Here is a 25671-nt window from a genome sequence, read left to right on the forward strand (position 1 = left end):
TTTTGACCCTATTGCTGACCAGAGTATTGTACGTGGCTTTAAGAGCCGGACGAGCGCAACATAGCGCAAGGTGTAGCGTGGTACGGCGCTATTACCAGTCAATCGTTGGGATTCAGCATATATATATAATAGCTGACCTAATGATTGAGCCTGTTTATTTGGCTCTAAGGGCCCATTTTTAAGAATATCATAATAAATTTATTTTAATCGTTCAAATCAGGCAGTCATTTTTACAATTTAACGGAACGAAAACCTTGGTTATCAGTGAGATAGTAATCCATCAAGGGATAACTTTATTTGTAACTTTATTTTTTACTTGTAATGTATTAGCATACTTCTGTACTAATACATTACACTGTGTCACTATGACACAGGCTGCTGATCAGGCAGCACATAGTGTGCCCGAACAGCAGGCACACGGAACAGACAGCCCTGGGGTCCTTTGTCGGTCCCCAGGGCTGACTGCACAGGGATTCCCTGGTGTTTGATCGCATCACTGGAATCCCGGTGATGCGATCAAAGAGGGAAATTCCCTTTGATAATGCCGCGGTCACGGACCGCGGTAATCAAAGGGTTACACAGCTGGCGTCCGAATGTTTGCCGACCCCAGCTGTGTTCAGGAGGCTGCTCTAAGATCAGGAGCTGTTAGTAACAGCTCCTGCTTAGAGGATGAGTGCTCACACGAGCGCTCATCAGCCTGATCTGCAGCGACGCCAAAAGACGTCTCTGTAGATTAAGCGCCCGCACCGCCTGACGTCAAAAGACAGTGGGCGGTCGGGAAGGTGTTAATAAGGATAGTAAGCGATTTGTATTATCTTTTGGTTTAAGTCCTATGAGTGACGTTATACGTTCTAGTATTCGCAACAATTGGCACCTTGTTAAGTAACGATCCGTTGCTAGCGGAGGTTGCAACCAGATGTCCAATTGTATCTTTCCGTAGATGTCAAAATCTGAGGGATGTACTAGTTGAGGGCCATTTCACATCTAATATAGAAACAGGAGGTTGGTTATCAACAGTAGCGCTGAAAGGCAATCATAGATGTGGTCAGTGTAAATTTTGTAATTCTCTTATACGTACCAGGTGCCTTAAGATAGGGGGCTGTACATTCCATATAAATGAACTGATAACCTGCAAGACACAATACGTAGTTTATGTAATTTATTGCCCATGTGAGAGATTTTATATAGGCAAAACCATCCGTCCAATGCAAAAAAGATTTGGCTCCCTAGAAACAGGAAAAGGATGTCCGAGACTGATGCAACATACGCATGAATGCCACGGTAATGATTACCGAGGCATGTGTTTTGCAGGTATTATTCAGATTAAATCAGTACCCTTAAGGGGAGATAGACACCAAACTTTATTGCGAAAAGAGGCAGAGATTATTTTAAAAACGGAGGCACTAGGACTGCTCAGTGTTAATGACCGTAACGATCTTAGTCCCTTCTTAATATATATATTGTTTAAACTTTTTTTGTATTTGATGTGCACAATATATTCCTGTTATATTGTAGAATTTGTTGTTTGATATTGTGTACCTTTTTGCTACCTCTATTATAAAGGTTATTATGTAAGCTCATAAGTGATGCAGGGGCCTTGACAAAGTGCGTGTAGCACGAAACGGCTGTAGGTTAATTCCTCACCAAACAGACCGAGATCATTAATCGATAAATAAGTTTTATTGCCACATACGGTGAGTGCCTCAAATTTCTATCCTTTATACATATTACGGATCTGTACCTTCATATGGAGACATATCTCTATGAATCCATGCAAAACAATATGAGGGCACGTTATATCGCATGATGAGGTATTTTTCCTTAATAGCATTGCTTCCAGGGGAGGATACTGTGTAGTGCGGAAGCCTCATAAGGGATTTTATGGCTCTATAATATAGAACCACAGGGACACTGTGTGCTGCCATACAGGCTTCATGATATAAAGCCTTACACCCAGAGGCTGAAAACCTGTAGACCTAATACTGAGTGTTTGCTTCAATTGAATCCTGACTAGGCAATCCTCTGTGTGCTAAACCTTATGGACTGCAGGCTGATACATTTTACCTACACTGATAAATTGTAGCAAACTACTAGGATAAGAGAGAGATTTGTGCTGCTGATGAATAGAGGATTGTCGAGATTAGATACAATTGTAGCAAACACTCAGTAATAGGTTTTACGAATTTTCAGCCTTTGGCTCTAACCAAGAATGTTCCCAAATCTCTTTCACTCACAGCAGAGATCTTGAAGATGCAGAGAAATAAAAACCCTAAGTATAGTATGTTAGAAAGTTGCATAATGTTTCATTATACAATCATTTCATTACATAAAACTGGACATTTTTGATATTTATTTTTTTTTACAAAATTTTATGTTGATGACCAGCAGATGTATCTTTGACCATCTCAGAGATCTGCTCGTCTATGGTTGCCTTAAAACTATGCACTTTTTATTCACTATTGTGCCCTGATTTACGAATGGCCAATAATTGTACCATTTATGACTGGTGGTGTCATCAGCATAGCAGTCAGAAGCCCTCCATATCACACAAGGACGTTTTGGAAAAGCTTATTGTGGTTTCACAAACTTATTTTTTCTCACACTAAAGTTATTTGTATTGTGGAAAATATTGTGCATTTCCCACACACATTTCTTAGAATAAACAAAGTAAGTGTTTAATTTGTAATGTTTACCTGTAACGGAATACTGGCCATTTACCCTATCCCCATGCCCCATCCTCTTTGCTGCCGTGCCTTTGCTTCTGTGCCCTGCAACCAGCTCAAGCCAAATTAAAATAGTGCTCATCATCTGGCGGACCATCTTATCGTTTTTAAGGCTCTCTAGGACTCTCTTGTATACCTGAGCAAAAGGTCAATTATGTGCCAGTATCTGAACTACTTACGTAGCTGCTGAACGCTGTCTGCCCGGACCCTGTGCCATATTACTTGTTCTGCAAGAATTCTGCCTGCCGTGACCACAGCTTTTTTCTGGTACTGCGCTACAGCTCCAGGTCAGATGTTATTAATGGCGACTATTCAAGACTACCAACCTAGGCATTCCCTCTGTAAAAATCCATACATCTCTAAGGGGTGTATAGAATAAGAATGGATAGTGTCACGATCTGTGGGTATGTGGACCCACTGGGCATTACCGCCGTAGCGGGATAGCAGCTGGCCAAAAAAGTACCAAGTCAAGTCAATATATAAATAGTCCAAGCAGAAGGGTACTTGTAGTGGTTCAGACAGTAGCAACGGCTAGGGACAGATGGGACCTTGACAGCAGACACCAGACATGGTGTAACATAGCAGGCGGAACCGGTGACACAACACGACTAACAGGTTTAAGGCACAGGAACAAATAGCACGGGATACAGGGTACAGGTAGCAGGGCATGGGAACAACGAGAACAGAATAACACTAAGGGACCATTTGCAAGACTAACATAGGAAAAAAACAACAACGCTCAGGCAATGAGCAAAGGGGGAGAGCCCTTCTTAGAGACCAGGGTGATCATGGGCCAATTAATGATAATTCCCACCTGCGCGCGCTGGCCCTTTAAGGCCTAGCATGAGCGTGTGCGCGCACCCTACGGGACACAGCGGACCAGAGTGGAAGTGAGCGTTAGCGTCTCCATAGCTGCGGCTGTCGGGGGGGGGGGGTGAGTAATCCCGACGGTCCGCGGCCGTGGACACTACAAATAGACCTTTAGATTTAGCTTCTTGGTCTAGCATACGCCAAACCCCTTGTTACCCTATGGGTCCATCACTGGGTGGTTGGCCTCCATGACATGACCACTAACAACCAAGAAAAAATTTAAGCAATGTTCTGACTGACGTAGATTTTCAAGGGTTGTAACTGATCGTTTTTATTATCATAGCCAAACTGATTATCATTAATCATTTTAAAATCCTTCATTATTTTGATTTTTTCGGTCAAATCATTCATTATTAACAATAATTATCTAGGTAAGCTGAAAGTGAATATGTCATCAAGTTTTTATTTTTAGGAATTTTTGGTGATGTTTCTTTTTTCCATTTGAATATCTATATTATAAATAATTCTGAATATTGCAGTTTTCCCTCTGACCACTGAGCCTCCCAATAGACTGACACTTCCTGTTCTGTAGAGATCATTTCTCAGCAATCATCTTATTATCATCACAGGCGGCACTGACATGTAACACATCTATATAGAATACACAGGATCCAACATTAACAATAAGTGATTGACAAAGTTCCCTCCTCCCCTCCCTGCCCAGTGAGCTCTACACAGGTCACAGAGCATGCTCAGTACACGCCCACATAGAAGTCAATGGGTAAGCTCCAGACTATTGTTTCTTACGGGACATGCGGTTGCAGTATAGCATATCTCTAAATGCTGTTAACAGAGCAGAGCAGCAGCTCAGGCAAGATGGCCGCCCCATAATCATGTACAGAAAATAAAAACAGATTAGAAAAAAATAATGTTTCACTACCTGGTTTTAATTAGAAAAAAAAAAATATATATAATAGTGATACATTCCCTTTAAGCCCTAGTGTATGACCGGCTCAGGTTTCCTTGCCTTTGGAAGTAAGCTATTTCTGTAAAACGAAGTGGGTTTTTATTAAAGATTTGACTCAAATCAATTCCGTGCTTGTGTACACTAACTTCTTGACGAATACACGGCAATAACAGTAAATTTAGTTGTCACCTATATGCTGCCCCTGGGCATCACTAAGAATAAGCCTGCAGCCATCTCCTGACTGCTAGGCGATGCACAGTAAACTCAGTATTTCTCCACAGCGTATGGACAGAGGAGTGCGCCATTCATTAATTAGACTGGCCTGAATCCTAAATCAATATGACATGTTTCTGCTTGTTAATTCCATCAACTGAAAATCATTTGTATTAAGATCTGCAATCTGAACGCTGCATTTACGGCAAAGCTTGTTCAAGCCGGTATTAGTTCTGACACTTTACCTTTACGTCGTCCTTTTTTCTCACAGTTAATTTGTATGATTTCATGCATCACTAGCTGGGATTTATTCTGATTGTGCAAACCTCTGGTCATTAAACATGACTAAAATATATCATATGTATATGATGTGAAATCATGGAAATGTCAGTATTATTTGGATACTTAAAGAGGATCTGTCACCAGTTTATTAATTCGCTATCTCCTAATTAATCTAATAGGCTGCTGATCACTACAGTGTGATTTGTTTTAAAAAAAAGTTTATTATTTTAAAAGTTATGTGCATTTTTCTAATTATGCTAATTTGGCTATACTTGCCAAATGGGAGGTCACTCTTTTTTTTCACTCTGGGTGGTGTAATGTTTTCTGTATGATGCTGTCCAATCAGCATACAGCTTATCTCCCTTCCCTGCCCAGCAACACAGAGTGATCTTTTTGTATACAGCTTCCATTCCCGACTGTGTATTCAACTGGCAATATCTCTGGTTGTGTCACAGCTAGATCCTGCGATCCTGGTGTCATATGAAAGATTAGAATCTCCTCTTTCATATGCCCCCAGTCCTGCTGTTCTAGGTGGTCCATAGCCCGAGACATGGCTGTTTGAAGTGATCCCCCTTCCCTCCAGCCTGAGTCTCTCACACTGTGTGAAGCAGCTTCATGCTGATAGGACAGAGTCACAGGCTGTGACGTAGCTCCACCTCACGAGAATTGCTGCTGTTACCTCCCACTTCTCTAATAAAGGCACATTTACATATTTAGAAAAAAGCTCATAACTTTTAAAATAATAAACGTTTGGGGACACAGTTTTCACTAATATTATCAGTGTGACAGCGCCTATTAGATTAGCTAGGAGATAGGGCATTACTAAACTAGTGACAGAGCCTCTTTAAACAGTGCCTTGATGGGCGCTGTTAAAGGGTCACTATCATTTTATTTTTTTTTAAATGGGAAGTAATCTCAAAGGAGTTTTGCATTTTTTCCCCCTAGCCCTCTTATTAATGAAGAATAAGAGGGCTTTCCCATTATATGTTTTTAAAAATATCATGTCCCTCCCTCCCTACAGTGTCCGCCCTCTGACATTGCAGCAGTGTTCAGGTCTGTACATGGCCCCCTCGCTCTGACAGAGTGTATCACTACTGAGGTCATGTTACATACTGACCATATGCGACACAGTTGCAGCGGGGACACCTTTTCTGTGCAATCTATGGGTATCATATAATAGGAAAGGCCTCCAATTAATTATGGATAATAGGGCTAGGTTAAAAAAAAGATGGAAAATCCCTTTAAAGTGGGCCATTGATGCAACTATAAAAGTTCAAGCTTCACAACCTGTACAGTCTTTCTGCCCCCCGCCGAGGAGTATATTAAACACTGTTGGGGACATCAAAATAAACTAAATACTCACACTCCTCCGTTTCCCCTTGCTCGTCTTCTGGCTTCAGAAGAGAGCGGCAGATCATGATGGTAATGTCACCATCTATACCTGCTCATTGACTTATATTGCGCTGAAGCTTAAGGGTATGTGCACACACACTAATTACGTCCGTAATTGACGGACGTATTTCGGCCGCAAGTCCCGGACCGAACACAGTGCAGGGAGCTGGGCTCCTAGCATCATACTTATGTACGATGCTAGGAGTCCCTGCCTCTCCGTGGAACTACTGTCCCGTACTGAAAACATGATTACAGTACGGGACAGTTGTCCTGCAGCGAGGCAGGGACTCCTAGCATCGTACATAAGTATGATGCTAGGAGCCCAGCTCCCTGCAATGTGTTCGGTCCGGGACTTGCGGCCGAAATACGTCCGTCAATTACGGACGTAATTAGTGTGTGTGCACATACCCTAACTCTTAACTACAGATGTCAGCATAGTGTAGGGAGCATCTCAGATTACTGCTTACCCCATTTTGCCACAACAGGGAAACGGTAGTCTGGAGTCATAGTGACATTGCTCACCATTACGACTGCAATCGTATTGAGGAAAGGATGTCATGGTACAATATATACTGTATGTTCAACCCTGACATCATACAATATACAAAGTTACTGTCACATTGAGGAGTCGTTTACAAGGAACCTGTCCATAGATTTTAGGGCACTAAATCACCAGTATCTTGTTATACTGATAGGGTGTAGCGTCCTAAACATGCCTACTCAAAAATGTCTGTTTTAGCATTTTGTCTAAAAATAAATATATACATTACCGGGTTGTGAGTCGAGGTGTAAAAAAAATCTCATCCACACGTTGCATAAATACTGAGCGGAAAAAACGCTCAGAAATTGACTAGCGGTGCAGAATTTTATTCCGCAGCTTGTCAATTGTATTTGCGTAAACTCTGCTTATTTGTTGCGAGTTTTCCCCATTGAATTCAATGGGGAGGTAAATGCCGCAACAAATAGCAGTTGTTGCATTTTTTGTGACGGGTTCGCAGCGATTCTGCCACAAATAAAGCAACTTTGAAAAAAAATAATCTCATACTTACCCAGAAGTCTGTGTTCCTCCCTCCAGCGTGGCCTCCTGGGATGACATTTCATCCCATGTGTCCGCTGCAGCCAATCACAGGCTGTAGCGGCGGTCACATGGGATAAAACATCATCCAAGGAGGCCGGCCTGGATGACTTCATAGGGCCGACCTATTGGGATAACGCATTATCTCATGTGGTCGCCTGGGATGAAATGTCAAACCAGGAGGCCGGCCTGCTAGCAGCAGACATTCTGGGTGAAAAACTGCACCACAGTTTGGTGCGGTTATTCTCCCGGAATTTGCTGTGGTGCACAGGGCGGATATAATGCGTGCTTTTACACAGCGTATCCGCCCCGTGTGAACTTAGCCTAAAAGTTTGATCCATTACTCATAACTAGTTTAGCTCTATGTTCTATTTTTTTCCCAGTTGTTGCTGATTAAACATTACGATTTTAGCATCTGATAAGGTATCATAAAGGGTAGGCTTTACTTTGGATGCTGCCCTGGGCAGTACCTTCTTTTAGTACCCCCCTTCTCCATATGGTGTTTTGTCATACTGTAACTAAATAACCAAGCCAAACAGTGACTAATTATAAGAACCACACAGTGCTGTATATTGGCCAAATAAGAACTATACAGTTGCCTAAATAACTATACTATACAATGCCACCACCACCATACACTGCAAAAATAAAATACTGTAGTTTGTCTATGCAAAAGTGCCACACAACGCGTGACACAGCTGAATTACTTGTCTCCGTTTTGTTATAGAGGTACATGAGCTTCTAATATAACTCTGTATGGTTCCCCTTTCGGATTCCGTATGAATCGAACAGAAAAAAAATTCTTTGGTCTTTGGGAAAGACGGAAACAACGGAGTACCATGCTTGACTGTTTCCGTCAGTCACATAAACATTGAATGGAGTAGTGGGCACATGCTTGACTGCCGCTGCTCCATTCAAGCTCCTCCTCAATGCGTTCTCGTGACTGGTGGGGGTCCCAGCGATCAGACAACTATCACCTATCCCATGGTTAGGTGATAATTGTCAATTCTGGGACAACCTCTTTAGAGCCATTTGATTTTTAAAGACTAAATCAAGAGACCAGGTACAGGATACGGCAGAACTGGGTCACCAGTGAGTGCCCCCTATGCTATCAGGGAATGGGTGCTTGCCTATTAGGTCACCAATGTTTGTATACGTTGCCAGTTCTCATGTCTCACGGAGAAGCAGATGATTGTACATAGTATGGAATCTGGGAGAATATGGAGTGCTCACCGAGAATACTGATCAGAATCCTACGCTAGTTCATTAAAAACAAGCAAAGAACTGTGGGTTGGGGGATAGGGTGCAGTGCTCCTGAGTGTGGGAGAACATCATAGCAGCTAATGTCCGCTCTCTCTAGAACTGAGCTCTGGAAAAATTGACAACTGGAAATGAAGTCTGAAAGAAAACTTCTGACAAGTTCATGATAGTGTGGTAACATTACAGTGATGACTTAAATAAACACATATGACGGCTTTTTCTGAAAAGTCACGTGGAATTATAGGTTTGCCTTAAAGCGTTAACGTCAGTTTGAGAACGCCTTAATATCTTATTTTGCCTGAACAGTAAATAGATTTTTCAAACACTGTAAGACAAAAACTAAAAAACTAAACATTATTCATTTTACGTGGCATTTGTAACTGTATTTATTACACGTGAGGCGGCTAAAACCCCCACATGCAATGAACCAGGGACGACGCCCGGTGTCATAACGGAATGTACATTATTGCTAAATGACCTCTAAGTGTGAGTTACTGAACCATAATTATTCATCTCCTCAGTTTCAATCTCCTTTCTTCAAGTCATAAAGTAGGTTTCGTGTGGAGGTTCCCTTATGTTTTATTTCTGATGAGAAGGGACGGATGCAAATTTCTTAGAGCTGATAAATTTGCAGAGGCGCTGAAAAAAAGGTCAATCTCTTAAGTTGTGTACAAGGCGGTGGGAACTCTTAAAACCCGACTGCCACATTACATAATGGAAGGCATCAGTTTAGCTGTGTTGGCAAAATATAACTGAACCGACTGTACTAAAAATATTAGCAGATCATATTTTGTTGGCTTACAAATATAGAAAAGAAGAGTATAATAAAGAATGCGGGAAAACTACAGCAGTAAGGGTATATTCACACGTAGAGTTTTCAGCCGTTTTTTGGGCCGTAAACTTCCCGAAAAACAGCTGAAAAATCGGAAGCAGAACACCTACAAACATCTGCCAATTGATTTAAATGGGAAATACGGCGTTCTGTTCCAACAGGGTGTTTTTTTTTACTCCTCGATTTCCGAAAACGGCGCGTCAAAAGACGCCCGCGAAAAATAAGTGCATGTCACTTCTTGGGACGTTTTTGGAGCCGTTTTTCATTGACTGTATTGAAAAACAGCTCCAAAAACGTCCGTAAAAAAACGCACCGAAAAACGCGAGTGGCTCAAAAAACTTCTGAAAATCAGGAGCTGTTTTCCCTTGTATTTTCAGACGTTTTTGAGTTAGCGTGTGAACATACCCTAAACAGTATAGAGCTGCCAAGTGTCGAATAAAGGAACAATAAAAGATACTATCCGTAAGTTATCTATAACTCAGTATAATAAATATTGTAAGTCTGTATAGCAGTTCAATTCTCAATAGTGATTAATGGTTATTCACTTATATGAATGAATTTGTGAAAATTCTCACGATATGCTGATCTCTAGGGTCACAGTATGATGAATATGAATAGGACCAAGTATCTCTGGTTGCATTGGTGTTAAAGGAATATTTTATACACAGCATTCTAGGCATGTACAAGGCGTGGAGAAATCAATGATCAGCTAGTGGTCACTCCTCTGCTCCAATGTCAGGGTATGTTCACACGGCTTATTTTCGGCAATTTTTCGGGCCGTAAATGGCCGAAAAATCGGAAGCAGAACACCTCCAAACATCTGCCCATTGATTTCATTGGGAAAAACGGTGTTCTGTTCAGACGGATTGTTTTATTACACGGCCATTTTGAAAAACGGCCATGTAAAAAAACGGTTGCGAAAAAGAAGTGCATGTCACTTCTTTAGCCGTTTTTGGAGACATTTTTCATTGACTCTATAGAAAAACAGCTCCAAAAACGGCCGTAAAAAACGCAGCGAAAAAACGCGAGTAGCTTAAAAAACATCTGAAAATCAGGAGCTGTATTCCCTTGAAAACAGCTCCGTATTTTCAGACATTTTTGAGTTTGCGTGTGAACATAACCTAAGGGGGAGTTCATACTGAGTTTTTTTTACGCTGGAACCGCGACAGAAAACGTGTCAAAGACGGCCGAAAATGCCTCCCATGGATTTCAATGGGAGGCGCAGGTGTTTTTTTCCCGCGAGCGGAAAAACCGTCTTGTGGGAAAAAGAAGGGACATGCCCTATCTTCGGGCGTTTATGCCTCTGACCTCCCATTGACATTAATGGGAGGCAGAGAAAGCTTATTTCGCTGCGTTTTTTGCCCGCGGCGCTCAAAATCGGCATTTCCGTCTGCAAAAAACTCTGTGTGAACCCAGCCCTTAGGGTATGTGCACGCACAAACTCAAAAACGTCTGAAAATTCAGAGAAAACAGCCTCTGATTTTCAGGCGTTTTTAAAGCTGAAAATTAAGCTTTTTTTAATTTGGAGCTTCTTTTGAGGCGTTTTTTTAGCGTTTTTTCATAGTGTTCGGGCATGTTCACTCACACTAATTACGGACGTAATTCGGGCGTTTTTGCCCCGAATTACGTCCAAAAAATGCGGCTTGAAAGCGTTGACAAACATCTGCCCATTGAAAGCAATGGGCTGACGTTTGTCTATTCACACGAGGCGTATATTTACGCGCCGCTGTCAAATGACGGCGCGTAAATAGACGCCCGCGTCAAAGAAGTGACCTGTCACTTCTTAGGGCGTAATTGGAGCCGTTATTCATTGACTCCAATGAAAAGCAGCGCCAATTACGTCCGTAATGGACGCGGCGTTCAAGCGCCTGCACATGCCGTTACGGCTGAAATTACGGGGATGTTTTCTCCTGAACATACCCTTCAATGGAAAATCAGCTCCAACAAACGCCTCAAGAAGTGACATGCTACTTCTTTTTACGGAGCGTCTGTTTACGCTCCGTTTTTTAAAACAGAGGCGTAAAAAGACGCTCCGTATGAGCTAAATGCTGTTTTTCCAATTGATTTCAATGGGCAGATGTTTGTAGGCGTTCAGCTTCCATTTTTTCAGGCATTTTTTGAGGCGTAAACACCCCAAAATACGCCTGAAACCACTGCGTGTGAACATACCCTAAGGGTAGGAACACACTAGGTGTAAACACTGTGGATCTTCTGCAACGGGTTTGATTGCGGAAAATCTGCAGAGTATTACAGTAGCAGCAGTGTGGGTGAGATTTCAATAAATCTCATCCCCACATAGCGGAAAAAAACAGCCGATAAAATGCACATAAATTGACCTGCGGTGCGGTTTTATCAGCCGCAGCATGTCAATGAATGCTGCGGAATCGCTGCTTTTGTGTTGCGGGTTTTCCCTATTGAATTCAATGGGACGCTTAAACAAAGTTGTTTTGTGTTGCGACATTTGTGGCAGAATCACAGCGATTCTGGTGCAAAAATCACAAGTAAGAAAAAATAAAATTATACTTACCCAGAATTCACCGTTTTTTTCCAGTCCAGCCTCCAGGGATGACATTACATGGCCTGCAATGTCATTCCTGTAGGCCCAGAATACGCACAGAAGAGAGGGAGGGGGTAAGTATGAAAGTTTTTTAGTTTTTTTTTCCAGCGCTGCTTTCCGCAGCAGAAATGCTGCCCGAAAAAGCACACCACAATGTGGTGCGGTTTTTTGGACAGCATTCCCTGCGGTGTTCAGGGCATATACACTGTGCCGCTTGACACAGCGTATTCACCCTGAAGGAGCATAGTCTGTACCCTAAGGCTGGTGTCTCACAGTGCAGATTTGCTGCAGATTTTGCATGCGGTTTTTAAGCCAAAACCAGGAACGGAAACTAAACAGAAGAAATATATAAAGAAAGGCCTTATAGGTCTGCTCTCCTGGATCCAATTCTGGTTTTGGCTTACAAAATGCAGGCAAAATCTACAGCAAATCTGCACTGTGGGAACCCAGCCTAAGGCCCCATGCACACGACCGTGCCCGTAATCATGAATATGGGCAGGGCCAGCCGCTGACGGCTGTGGACAGCCACCATAAAGTATGGGAGCATGGGCCGTAAAAAGCAAAAAATAATGTCCTATCTATTTTGGAGCCTTTCTACCGCACAGACTTCATCCTGTAAATATATGGAAAGGTATCCGTGGGCAATAGATATGAAGGGGTCCCAAATTACGGTCCGTAATTATAAACCATAATTACGGATTAATTCTACGGCCATGTGTATGGGGCCTAAGGGTGGAGTCCCACGTGGCAGATTTTGTTGCGACTAAAAGTCGGTTCCACTCATCTGAATGTGGCTGTTTCTGCAGCAAGTGCATGGATTTATTCAAGTTCCTTTCAGAAGAATGGAACAGATTTTCTGTTGCAAAAATTTCTGCAACAAAATCTGCTGTGCGTGGCTGCACCTTAAGAACAATAATTCTTCCAAATGGAAGGCTCCATCAGCAATCAGTATAGCACCCCTATATAACAAGAGTTAAATATTTCTCGGATACTAATAGTTGGTGGCAGCTTCAAACCCCAACTGCCTTTTCTTAATAAATATATATTTCATAATGCTTTAATTTTGTACTGCTCCACATTTTGACCAAAGTGTAGGTTTATCTAAAGACTGAGTTCACCGATGCGTTTTGAATTCCATTCTTCTGTTCCTTCATAGGAGCAGAAAAAACGAAATTCAAGTTGTGACAGATTCGTCATACGACAGACACCAATGGCGCCAAATGGACCTCTATGACATATAATGGAGTCTGTCGGGTGCGTTCATGTTGTCCTCCAAAAAAAATACTGCTGCATGCTGCACTTTTTTTCACGTCAAATGTGATAGAATCTGCGACGGAAGCTCTAAACGAAGCCTTCTATGCAGATGTGAACAGAGCCTAAAAAAAAATAATTTGTAAAATAATTAATAATTTTGTAAAAATATGAATATAAATCTATTCTTTAAAAGTCTATTAGATACATTGTATGAGAGGACTTAATAAATACCAGTTGCCATAGGAACACAAAATACAACCTTGCCACAATAGCATTGACAGTAGTGTAGGAATGTGTGAAATGCATACAGAACCACCTCCTATTCACCAATGACTTTTACTTGCTCTCACAACTTGAAATATCTCAGTAAGCAACATTGACGTGTGTACTGTGCATATTCTAATATGTAGACTGACACGCTAATTATTTGTGTTGATCACTGCGGATATACAGAAAAATGATACCTTCTCTATACCCCCTCTATATGTCAGAATGTAAATGATACAGAGGAACTCCAGCAGATATATAAAATAATTCCCACCACCCCCTTAATCTAGCCCACAGAGTTTTCTTTTTTGGCACCTCTTAGAAATTTTGCATCGGGGTCCAGGAATTTGTAAGTTATGCCTTTGCCCAAATAATGAGCAGGATGCTATAGCGTCATAAATGCAGGTTTAAGACTAGATTCACATATTGCATATTTGTTGCAGATTTTTGAGTCAAAGCCAGAAGAGGTTTCAAAAGGAATGGGAAATATAAAGGAAGAACTTATACTTCTTCCTCCTGAGTCCAGTTCTCACTTTAGCTAAAAAAAAATGTGCCTCAAAATCTACAAGAAAATCTGCAACAAATACGCGAAGTTGAATCCAGCCTGAGGCACAGGAGAGTACACAGAGGCTGCAGACTATGTGATGCGCAGCTGCATTCCTGTCACTGGTAGGGTATGTGCACATGATAACTGCAATTACGTCTGAAATTACAGCGCTGTTTACAGGAGAAAACAGCTCCTGAATTTCAGACGTAATTGCATGTACTCGCGTTTCGGGGCGTCTTTTACGGACGTAATTTGGAGCTGTTCTTCATTGGAGTCAATGAAAAACGGCTCCAATTACATCCCAAGAAGTGTCTTGCACTTCTTTTGACGAGGCTGTAATTTTATGCGCCGTCTTTTGACAGTGACGCGTAAAATGACAGGTCGTCTGCACAGAACATCGTAAAGCCCATTGAAAGCAATGGGCAGATGTTTGCCAACGTATTGGAGCCGTTTTTTCAGACGTAATTCGAGGCGTAAAACGCCTCCATTACGTCTGAAAATAGGTCGTGTGAACCCAGCCGTAGTGTGCAAACTTCAGATATGATTGGTTGGCAATAGCCTTCATCAACTACAGGAGACAGGGAGTGGCCTGGACAGGATGTGATATTTTTGATCAGCATATATATATATAAACAAAATGATTATTTGTAAGAATGGACATATATTTGTACATGCTTAAACATGTACTGGAAAAACACAGCCTGTATCTCCAATGTTCCATTAAAGAGAATTATCGTTCATGACGTCATCGGGATGTAAAATAAATGTCACTATTATTTACTATTATTTAATCAAAATAAAGAACCTATCTCCACCCAAAACATGAAAACGAAGGAACTAAGGTTCAACTAGAGTTAACACAACTGACCTTAGAGATGTCTAGAGAGCTGAGGTCTAGAAGGTTGAGGTCTAGAAGGTTGAGGTCTAGAAGGTTGAGGTCTAGAAGGTTGAAGTCTAGAAGGTTGAGGTCTAGAAGGTTGAGGTTTAGAAGGTTGAGGTATGGGCTGTGAGATGGAGGGGAAAGTGTACGCCCCAGTGAATTTCTTTACATCACTATCCAAAAAGCAGATATTGTTTATTTTTTTTTGCCAAACTGCTCCACATATCTGAGCTTCTCCAACACTTATGAGCATGACATTGGGGGTAAGGCCTCATTCACACGAGCGTCAATCACGTCCGTGTGCTGTGCGTTGAAACAACACACAGCACACAAACCCATTGATTTCAATGGGGCCATTCACACATGCATTATTTTTCACGCAGCGGAGTTCGCTGCATAAAAGTCACTGCATGTCCTATATTGGTGCGTTATCACGCACCTACACGCCCATTGAAGTCAATGGATGCGTGAAAACCACGCACTGCACAGGGATGCGTGTGCGGTGCGTGATTTGCGCATCAATTCAGTTGACAATAATAATTAAAAAAAATGTGCTTTGCAAGTGCGTGAATAACGCATGCCCCTCGCAAAGCACACTGATGCATAACGCAACACACACACACCCGATTCACACGCGTTTTACACGCGCGTGAATCACATACGCTCATGTGAATGAGGCCTTCTGTAGTTATGGCTCAATTGTCAGTTTTTGATGTTTCCAATGAGATTCCCTATTTGCTTAAAGGATTTCAAATAACAATGTCCAATTGGTACCGTAGAACTATACATTGTTTTTACAATGCTTTAAGAAAAAAAAACGCTATAAGATTAAATTCTAAGTAGGATAGAAAATCTCTCATTTTGTTTGGGCACTTCGGGCGTTGTCTACATTTTCTTTCAAGGTGTTTAGGAATGCTAAGAACAGTTGCTTTATATTTAGTCATTTATATCAGAGATTCCACAGTTTAAGATAAAGTTAAATATAAGCAAATAAATTATACCACCTAGTGGAAAAATTAAGATGACAATTTTCAGTAAATACACATATACTATTAACGGAGCTGTATAACTTGCTGGGACATTATTGGATTTATGATACAGTATTTAGTCTAAAAATGCCTAGAACACTAGTGAATAGAAAGCATGCAGCGGTGTAAGTACTGAATATTTTCTACTAACAAGCCCAAAATTTTCTTTTTCTTTTAATTGCTTGAGCAAGAGAAAAGAAACTGAAGGCAGGCTTTGTGGTTTAGTGAGCCAGATTGCTTTTTCCCCTTGGTAGGTTTTTGATAATCAGTATTCAATAGTCGGCTATTGTTGCCAATTGACAGTGTGCGATGGAAAGCTGCCAGATTCTCGGAATAATACCAGCAGTTAAGATTTTGTGTCAATATGCCTTCTGAATTTCTTGGCAAATAAGACAGAGCTGCGACTCCTTTATTTATCCTAGATATATTTCTGTACGACTCTATTGAACAGCACTGACCGGTCTGTTCTATTTAAGGTGGCATTTATGCAGATCTATATTTTTTTTCCAACATTCCGTGTATGTTTTTGAAATATAGACAAAGCTAAAAAAAAAAAAAAGGAAGAATATCCTTAAATTGGACTAGTCGTAAAAATAACATTTCTTCTAAATATGCTTCAGAATTGATCATTTATGGGAATACAAGTATTTACTAAACACAAGAACGGACAGGTCCTCTTTTAGCTGGCCATAGATAGAAAGATTTACCCATAAATCAACCAGTTTTTCCAGATTTTTCACTAATAAGGGTATGTTCACATGCAGTGACCAAAAACATCTGAAAATACGGAGCTGTTTTCAAGGGATAAATACTGCGGATTTTCCGCACCAGATTTTGTTTTTGGGGAAATCCGCAGTATAATAGAGTAGCAGCAAAGAGGATGAGATTGGAACAAATCTCAACCATGCGCTGCATAAATGACGAGCGGAAAATACGCTCAGAAATTGAGCTGCGGTGCGTTTTTTAATTTGCAGCATGTCAATTGTATTTGCATAAACGCTGCTTTTGTGTTGCGGGTTTTCCCCATTGAATTCAAGCCCTATACTTGTTCCTACTAATGGAACAAATTGCCACCATCAGAAATGATCATGTCATCGTAGATAGAGCAATTATTAAAATCTGTTAGATGCTCCTTCTTATTCACATCAGTGGATGTTATTTCATTAGAAGTGCACACAGTGCTCATATTAAAGTGATTCGCAGCCGGATTGGCATCACGTGGTCATGGGTGCGGCAATTCAGTGCCGAAAGGAGTTGCAACTAGTCAGATTAAGGCCAGGGCTACACCTAGATAGACTCTTTGTAGTACTATTATAATTGATTTTAACTATTGAGTGTTTTGTTATCAGATGTTACATTTATTTCAAGAATTAAATAAAAAACGCACAACACACATCTGCAATTTTTTCAGGCGTTTTTCTCATTGGCTTCTTTACAGGACTTCAAAAATGGCAGAAAGAAGGCTGCTTAAAAAAAACACGTCACATTTTAATAGCACTAGAATTTTTAGAAGCGTTTTTTGATGCAGTTTAAAGTGCCTGAAGAATTCTGTGTGAAGGAGGCCTTAGCCCTTATTCACACGACAGGGTTTCCCGGCCGGGTGACGGCCGTTCATAAATCGGCTGTTACCCGGCTGCAGTAGGAACAATAGACCCCTAATAGGGCTAATCACACGACCGATTTTTTGATGGCCCGGGAAACCTGGCCGTCAAAAAAATGGGACATGCCCTATTTTCGGCCGTTTACCCGGCCGCCCGGCTCCCATAGAAGTCTATGGGGCCGGGTAATACACGGCCATCACCGGAATGTGTCCCGAGTGATGGCCATGTATTCCGTCGCTCGCGCTCTCTCTCTCTCCTCCTCCTCCTCCTCACAGTGCAGAGTGCATGTGAGGAGGAGGAGGGTCTTTTTTTGCTCCCTGTAGGAGTCGGAATCCCCCCCTTAGGGGTTCACACAGGGCAGATACGCTGCGTAAATGAACACACCGCATCCACCCTGCTCGCCGCAGGGAATTCCTGGCGAAAAAACGCACCAAATCGGGGTGCAGTTTTTCGGCCAGAATCTCTGCTACGGAACACTGCATGTAAAAAAAAATGTCATGGAGATGCGCCCCTCTGCCATCCGCCAGCCCGATATGACGTTGCATCCTATGTGACACTGCAACCTGTGATAAGCTGCAGCGGTCATATGGGATGGAACGTTATCCCAGGAGGCCGGCCTGGATGAAGAAACAGAATTCTGGGTAAGTATAATATCTTTTTTCTGAGTTGCGATTTTTGCGGCGGCAACGCAGCTATTCCGCCGCAAAAATGTCAACATCTGCTATTTGTATCGGGTTTTACCTCCCCATTGAATTCAATGGGGAAAACCCACAACAAAAATTGCAGCGATTACACAAATACAATTGACAAACTGTGGATTAAAAAAAAACGCAGGTCAATTTCTGAGTGGGTTTTCCACTTCTTATTTATGCAGAGTGTGTGTGAGATTTGTTCAAAACGTATCCACTCGGCTACTGCTGTATTATGCTGTGGAGTTTCCGAAACAAAATCTGTTGCGGAAAATCTGCAGTATTTACGCTACGTGTGAACCCAGGATTACTCTTTTACCACTCTGCTGCATCCAATACTTGATTATAACATAACAAGGGTATAGATGATGCCGAGGGGAGGTTGGGCGGCAGCAGCAATATACTGTAGCAACTATCTTTTTAACTGCCGTGCAGACTGTGTTATGCCTTGTTCACATAAGACAGCTGTGATGAAAGTTATGCACTTTTATTTATTTTTTTTGGTTTGTTTGTTAGTTTGTTTGTTTTTGAGCCAAACACAGGATTGGATCCATAAAAGAGGACAATTACAAAGAAAATATTTATATTTATATTTCTTTTGGATCCAATCCCAGTTTTGACAAAAAAGCACTATGCGAACAAGTCCTTGCAGAAAAAGGATTCATGTAAAAAAATAAAAAAAATAAAACTAACGCTAGAAGTCATTGCATTTCCACACAAATTGGTGTGTAACAAACATGGCATTTTTTTTCCCACAATCGTCAGTAATGTCTTCAATGGGTTTCCTAATTTCAACATTCCTTTTGTGTTAAAAAGATCCCATTTAAATAAGTTAATCACATCGTGTCTTCCTGCTGGGACCCCCAGGGATCAACTGTAGTCTATGAGGGAAGCTGGCAGCAAATGCCCAATTCTCCTGAAGGGTATGTTCACACGGCGGGGGTCCGTAACGGCTGAAATTACGGGGATGTTTCAGCCTGAAAACATCCCCGTAATTTCAGCCGTACCGGCATGTGCAGGCGCTTGAACGCCACGTCAATTACGGCCGTAATTAGCGCTGCTATTCATTGGAGTCAATGAATAGCGGCTCCAATTACGGCCAAAGAAGTGACAGGTCACTTCTTCTACGCGGGCGTCTATTTACGCGCCGTCATTTGACAGCGGCGCGTAAATATACGCCTCGTGTGAACAGACAAACGTCTGCCCATTGCTTTCAATGGGCAGATGTTTGTCAGCGCTATTGAGGCGCTATTTTCAGACGTAATTCGGGGCAAAAACGCCCGAATTACGTCCGTAAATAGGCCGTGTGAACATACCCGAAGAGTTACCACAGGAAAAATGAAGCATTACACAGGGAACAAAAGAAATCAACCGGCTGTCCATGTAATGTATGAACGTGTTGGTTTCCACAGAGCAAGAGACATTTTCTGTAACTACTCTCTGCTCTGGATAATAGGGTATGCATAAGTGGGTTTTCTAAATCAGACAGCCCCTGTAACTTTTGGCTGGGTTCCCATGTGTTGTATACGCTGCGTAAAACTGTGCAGCGTATCCGACCCGCAGCACATTCCGTCCGATAAACCATTGTGGTGCAGTTTTTCGGGCGGAAAAAAAACCATTTTGTTACATTTTCTAGTATAAACCAGAATAGTGTGTTGTAGGTACTGTTAGCACTGTATCATTAACCCCTTCCCGACATTTGCCGTACATGTACGTCATGGAAAGTACTGACTTCCCGCATCTTGCCGTACATGTACGCCAAATGTTTGGGACCGGCTCAGAAGCTGAGCCGGTGCCATCATCACCGGATCTCAGCTGTATCTTACAGCTGACATCCGGCTGTAACGGCGGGGACCGAAATTAGCTTCGATCCCCGCCATTAACCCCTTAAGTGCAGCGCTCAAACGCGATCGCTGCACTTAAGGTGTTTGCAGCTCATCGGAACCCCAGTAATGAAATTGCCGGGGTTCCGGTGGCTGCAATGGCAACCGGAGGCCTAATACTGGCCTCCCGGTCTGCCTAGCACCGAAGCCGGTCAAGATCCGCCCGGCGGCGGAGCCTGATCGGCTTCCGTAGCTGCAGGCAAGATGGCGCCGGGTCAGGAGCTGATCCGGCGTCATCAGCGGTGGAAGTCAGCTGTACTGTACAGCTGACATCCACCTGTAACGGCAGGAACCGGAGCTAGCTCCGATCCCTGCCATTAACCCCTTCGATGCAGCAATCGAAAGCGATTGCTGCATCGTAGCGGTTACTAGCAGATCGCCAGCCCTGACAGGCAATCGGGACTGGCGACTGCTGTTATGGCAACAGGAGACACAATGGTCTCCTGCTCTGCCATTACGGAAGCCGATTTAGGCCCCGCCGGGAGGCGAAGCCTAATCGGCTTGCTGTCAGTGAATGACTGACAGATCTAATACATTAATTCACTGAGTATATAAATGTCATGTAGTTCTCCCTAGTACAATTCTGAAATTCACTGGTTTATATCTTTAGGGATATATATATTTTTAAAGTGCCAGTATCATTGCAATATTTCCAAATTGCAATCTGCCTGTGTCAGATGCACAGCACAGATTGCAAAAAATATATATCAACTATCAGGTTCAACTGTTGATGCGCTTTCTTTGCCACTATGGTTTCAGTGATTTATTGGAAAAATTTGGGTGGATACCCATAAGCTCACAGTTTGTGTCAGCCGAACATAACGTTGCTTTATTATACTTGGTTTTATTTTTATTTTTATTTTTGTTTGTTATATTTTGTATATATATTTTGTTTTTGTTATTTTATGTTTTTTATTCCAAGTTGTGCAAAGTTTGTCCGAATATGAGCTTAAATACCCCCAGGGATATCTCCCCGTTGGTATAAATATTCAGCCTGATAGATGCTGTTGGAGTGTGTCCTCCGTCTGTTGCATCTATATTATTATATTGAGACTGGATAGCTGCAATTTGTATGGATATCAGCCTGTGTTGGCTGATGCAGCTATCAGCTGCTAAGTCCTTACAGGGGCTGCTGCTGTTGTGCTGAGTCTGGATAGCTGCACTATCTAGGGATGTGAGTCAGTGTTTATCAGCTACAGAGCCCTTATAAGGGCTGCTTTCTCGTTCCTGTCACTGGACTCACTCTCGTGCTGAGACTCGGTAGCTGTGCTGAGACTCGGTAGCTGCACTGTCTGAGGCTGTAAGCCAGTGTATATCAGCTGGTGCAGCTGCTAGCTTCTAAGTCCCCTTAGGGGCTGCTTCCTCGTTACAGTCTGTCACTGGACTCACTCTCGTGCTGAGACTCGGTAGCTGTGCTGAGACTCGGTAGCTGCACTGTCTGAGGCTGTAAGCCAGTGTATATCAGCTGGTGCAGCTGCTAGCTTCTAAGTCCCCTTAGGGGCTGCTTCCTCGTTACAGTCTGTCACTGGACTCACTCTCGTGCTGAGACTCGGTAGCTGTGCTGAGACTCGGTAGCTGCACTGTCTGAGGCTGTAAGCCAGTGTATATCAGCTGGTGCAGCTGCTAGCTTCTAAGTCCCCTTAGGGGCTGCTTCCTCGTTACAGTCTGTCACTGGACTCACTCTCGTGCTGAGACTCGGTAGCTGCACTGTCTAAAGCTGTTAGACAATGTTTTTCAGCTAGTGCAGCTGTCAGCTTCTAAGCCCTTATAAGGGCTACTTCCTCCTTCCAATCTGTCACTGAGTTTGCCCTACGCGTTTCCTTGCTATTACTGATGTCTGCCGCAATTCTTCAGGGGCCTGCAGTAGGTAAGTATTATTTGTTTGTTTGATAATTAGCATACAATGGCATAAGGAGACATTCAGTGATGTCTGACGTCGCTTGTGTTTGCTAGCCGCATTTGGCGGCAGGACGCTGCACAATTTAAAGTGCAGAGTCCACCCCCATAGTAATGTGCCAGCCTATCAAGAGACATGGCACTCCCAGCAAACTCACTCCCCCTGTCTAGGGGCTCGTCCGTCTGGGACCAATCACAGCGGTCAGGAGACCCCTGCCCCAGTGTGACGTGGATGGGGTTGATTGGCCTGACGGATGCACTAGAAACTAGTGTACAGGTCTCCCCCATACTCCCCGACGTCAGAGCCATGGGAGGGGCCTGGAGTGGTTTGTTCTGCATGCCTGTTTACAGAGTGCCATGTTATCTCCTGAGGCTTTGCTGCACTTGCTAACTGGGGTGCAAGTTAGAAATATGTGAGTTTTATTACACATGTATATTGTGTGAGCAGGTTTATTATTATTACAGAACAGCAAACTGGCTTCACTGGACGTTCTTGTTACTTTCTGTTGATGGACAAAAGGATCAATAAGTGTCACCTCCCTTTATTTTGGGACATACACCCCAGTTCAGTCACATTGAAATGCCTAATGTACATGTTTGGACATATTATGTGGCGAGTACAGTCCTTCTTAGGAGATTGATTCTGCATGTGAAGTGAGTCTGTATCTCCACTTTATGATACCACAATGCTGTACTCTGTATAGACATGTACTTGGCTAAGAATTAGTGTTTTATTTTATTTTTGTATGTTGAGCTGTTCTAGTTACTGGATATTTATAGCCAGGCAGATTAATGGGTTTCGCCTCTCTTTTCTTTGGGGCGTGCATCCCAGTATAGTCACGTAATTCTATCTAGTGTAAATGCTCGGACGTTCTTGTGTGCCGATTACAGTAATTAGACTATCAGTCCTTTCGTGCTGTATTTGCTGTTAGTCTAGATCTCCACCTTATGAGTCCACAATACTGTGATCTATTTAGTCATAGACTTCGTATCTTATATAAAGCTGGTGAATGACATATAGTCGTTTATGCCCTGAGGACTCAAGGTCTGCAGCCTATATATCCAACGGCATTCTTTTTGGAGAAGAAGTCTGTCCAAATTTCCTCCACGACTAGATGGTCTGATGACCTCTATTATTTGAAAAGAGATCTCCGCCTCCCTGTTGTCATGTGCTTCTTTCATATGTCTCGCCAAACATGTGTCCTCTTTCCGTCTCATATTTCCTATGTGGTCCAGGACTCTTCTTCTGAACTCTCTGATGGTTTTTCCCACATAGTTGAGTGGACAAGAGCATGTGGCCATATACACTACTCCTTTGGTCTTGCAGTTTCCAAATTCTCTATTGGAAAACACTTGCCCAGTGGATGTACTACAGAAGTTTTTGCTTATTGTTATGTGCTGGCAAGCCCTGCATGATCCACACCGGAAGGTTCCTACTGGTCGGTCAGGTAGCCAGTCCTTTCGAGGGAATTCCTCGGTGAAGTGGCTATGCACGAGGCGGTCTTGGAGGTTTCTTCCTCTTCGGAATGTAATTAGTGGATAAGGTGCCACTGCTTTACTGAGGTCACCATCCGCTCTCAAGATTTCCCAGTATTTCCTGAAAATGCCTCTGATTTCCTCATGTCTGACATCGTAAGTGCCCACCATCCTGACTTTATTCTCATTCTTTTCTACCTTGGTGATAGCCTGTGGGATCAATAGGTTTGTTCTGTTATTCGACAGCGCATGTTGGTAAGCCTGTCTCAAGGTTTTCTCCGGGTATCCTCTTGTTTGGAATCTTTTCCGGAGCTGTTTGGATTTGCTCATGAAGTCACCAAGATCGGAGCAGTTTCTCCTTAACCTCAGATATTGCCCCTTAGGGATCCCTTGTTTTAGGGGGATGGGATGATGGCTATCCCATGCTAGAAGGCTGTTGGTGGCTGTACTTTTGCGATAGAGTGTGGTGGTTATTTGACCTGATTCGCTTTTAAAGATGGTAATGTCAAGGAAATTGATCGATGCCTCATGTATCTCAGACGTGAAGAATAACCCTAAACCATTGATATTAAGAGTGTTAACCAGTTTATTGAAATTTTCAACTGTGTCATTCCAGATGATGAATATATCATCTATGAATCTCGCCCATAATAAAATGGGCGAGGTGGCTGAAGCAAGATTTTCAGCAAACACAACCTGGTCCTCCCACCAACCCAAATATAGGTTGGCATAACTAGGGGCACAAGGGCTGCCCATAGCCGTCCCTCTCAATTGATGAAACATTTTGCCTCCAAACAAGAATATATTTTTTGTCAAGATGAAATCGAGCATGTGGAGAATAAGCTCGTTATGGGCCTTGAATTGGTTGCCCCGAGTTTCAAGAAAGCATCGTACAGCCTCACATCCCTGGGCATGAGGGATGGAGCTGTACAGTGCTTCTACATCTAAACTTGCCAACATGGCTCCTGGGGGAATCTCCAAGCCCTCTAGTCTCTTAAGGATGTCTGTAGTGTCTCTCAGATATGATGGTAGGGCATAGACGAAGTCCCGTAGTACATTGTCTACGTACGTACTGACATTCTGTAAAAGGCTATTTATACCGGATACTATTGGTCGGCCTTTGAGGGGGTTCATACCTTTGTGTATCTTCGGTACACTATAAAAGGTCGGAATCTGTGGGTGGTTGGGGCTCATAAAGTCGAATTCCTCTTTGCTGATCAGTTTGTCTCTCCAGGCCTTTTGCAGCATGTTGAGGAGTTCCCCACTATGATTGTCTATTGGGTTATTAGCTAAAGTGCAGTAATTACTTTGTACAGATAGTATGCGTTGGCACATATCTTTGTATACCTGCACCTCCATCACTACAAGATTTCCCCCTTTGTCTGCAGGTTTGATTATTATTGTTTTGTCCCCCTCAAGGTTACGTAGTGCAGTGATCTCTTCTGCTGTCAGGTTGCTACGGTGTTGTTGTAGTTCCCTGTTCGTGCCCAATTGTTCTATTTCTCTAGTCACCAGGTTCACAAACATATCAATATTATTTGTTTCATTCATTGGTGCTGCTTTAGTGCTTCTGTTTTTAAGATTGGTAAAGGGTCCCTGTCCTTCCGGTCTTTCATTTTCTTGAACTAGACCCATAAGGTTTAAGAAATCGGGATAATCACTTTCTTCGATATCTAATTCCCTACATTTCTGTTGGTCATGTTGTTTAAAAAATTTGATCCATTTCAGTTTGCGGGCAAAGAGATTCAGATCTTTTACCCATTCAAAGGTGTCAAAACGGGTAGTAGGTACATAGGATAGTCCTTTTTTTAAAAGATTGATGTCCTGGACTGATAAGATTTTTTTTGAGATATTAATGATTTGCATTGTGTCAGTCTTACCCTCATATAGCTCTGGGTTAGTGTGCTGTGGGTTATCATCTCTTGCACCTTCTAATCCCTCTCTTGTTGTATGGGTCTTGTTCGTAGTGTGTAGTTGGTGGCTGGGTAGTCGGCCCCTAAAAAATCCCTATTACCTTGATGAGCCCTCCTGGAGCGTCT

General features: G+C 42.5%; 1 protein-coding gene across 2 annotated transcripts in view; it reads left to right on the forward strand.

Moving 5' to 3' along the window:
- The window catches only part of HK3 (hexokinase 3), a 117024-nt gene that overhangs the window by 47359 nt on the left and 43994 nt on the right, over positions 1–25671 (forward strand). The window contains exon 1 of one of the 2 annotated variants that reach the window (XM_075860049.1): positions 22445–22569. The exons of the other annotated variant lie outside the window; for it this stretch is intronic. The gene's annotated coding sequence lies outside the window, so the exon portion shown is untranslated. Of the gene's footprint in view, positions 1–22444; positions 22570–25671 lie in introns of those variants that run through there. 2 annotated transcript variants of the gene reach the window in all.

The sequence above is a fragment of the Rhinoderma darwinii genome, chromosome 3 (genome assembly GCF_050947455.1).
Source record: "Rhinoderma darwinii isolate aRhiDar2 chromosome 3, aRhiDar2.hap1, whole genome shotgun sequence".
NCBI classification, from domain to species: Eukaryota; Metazoa; Chordata; class Amphibia; order Anura; family Rhinodermatidae; genus Rhinoderma; species Rhinoderma darwinii.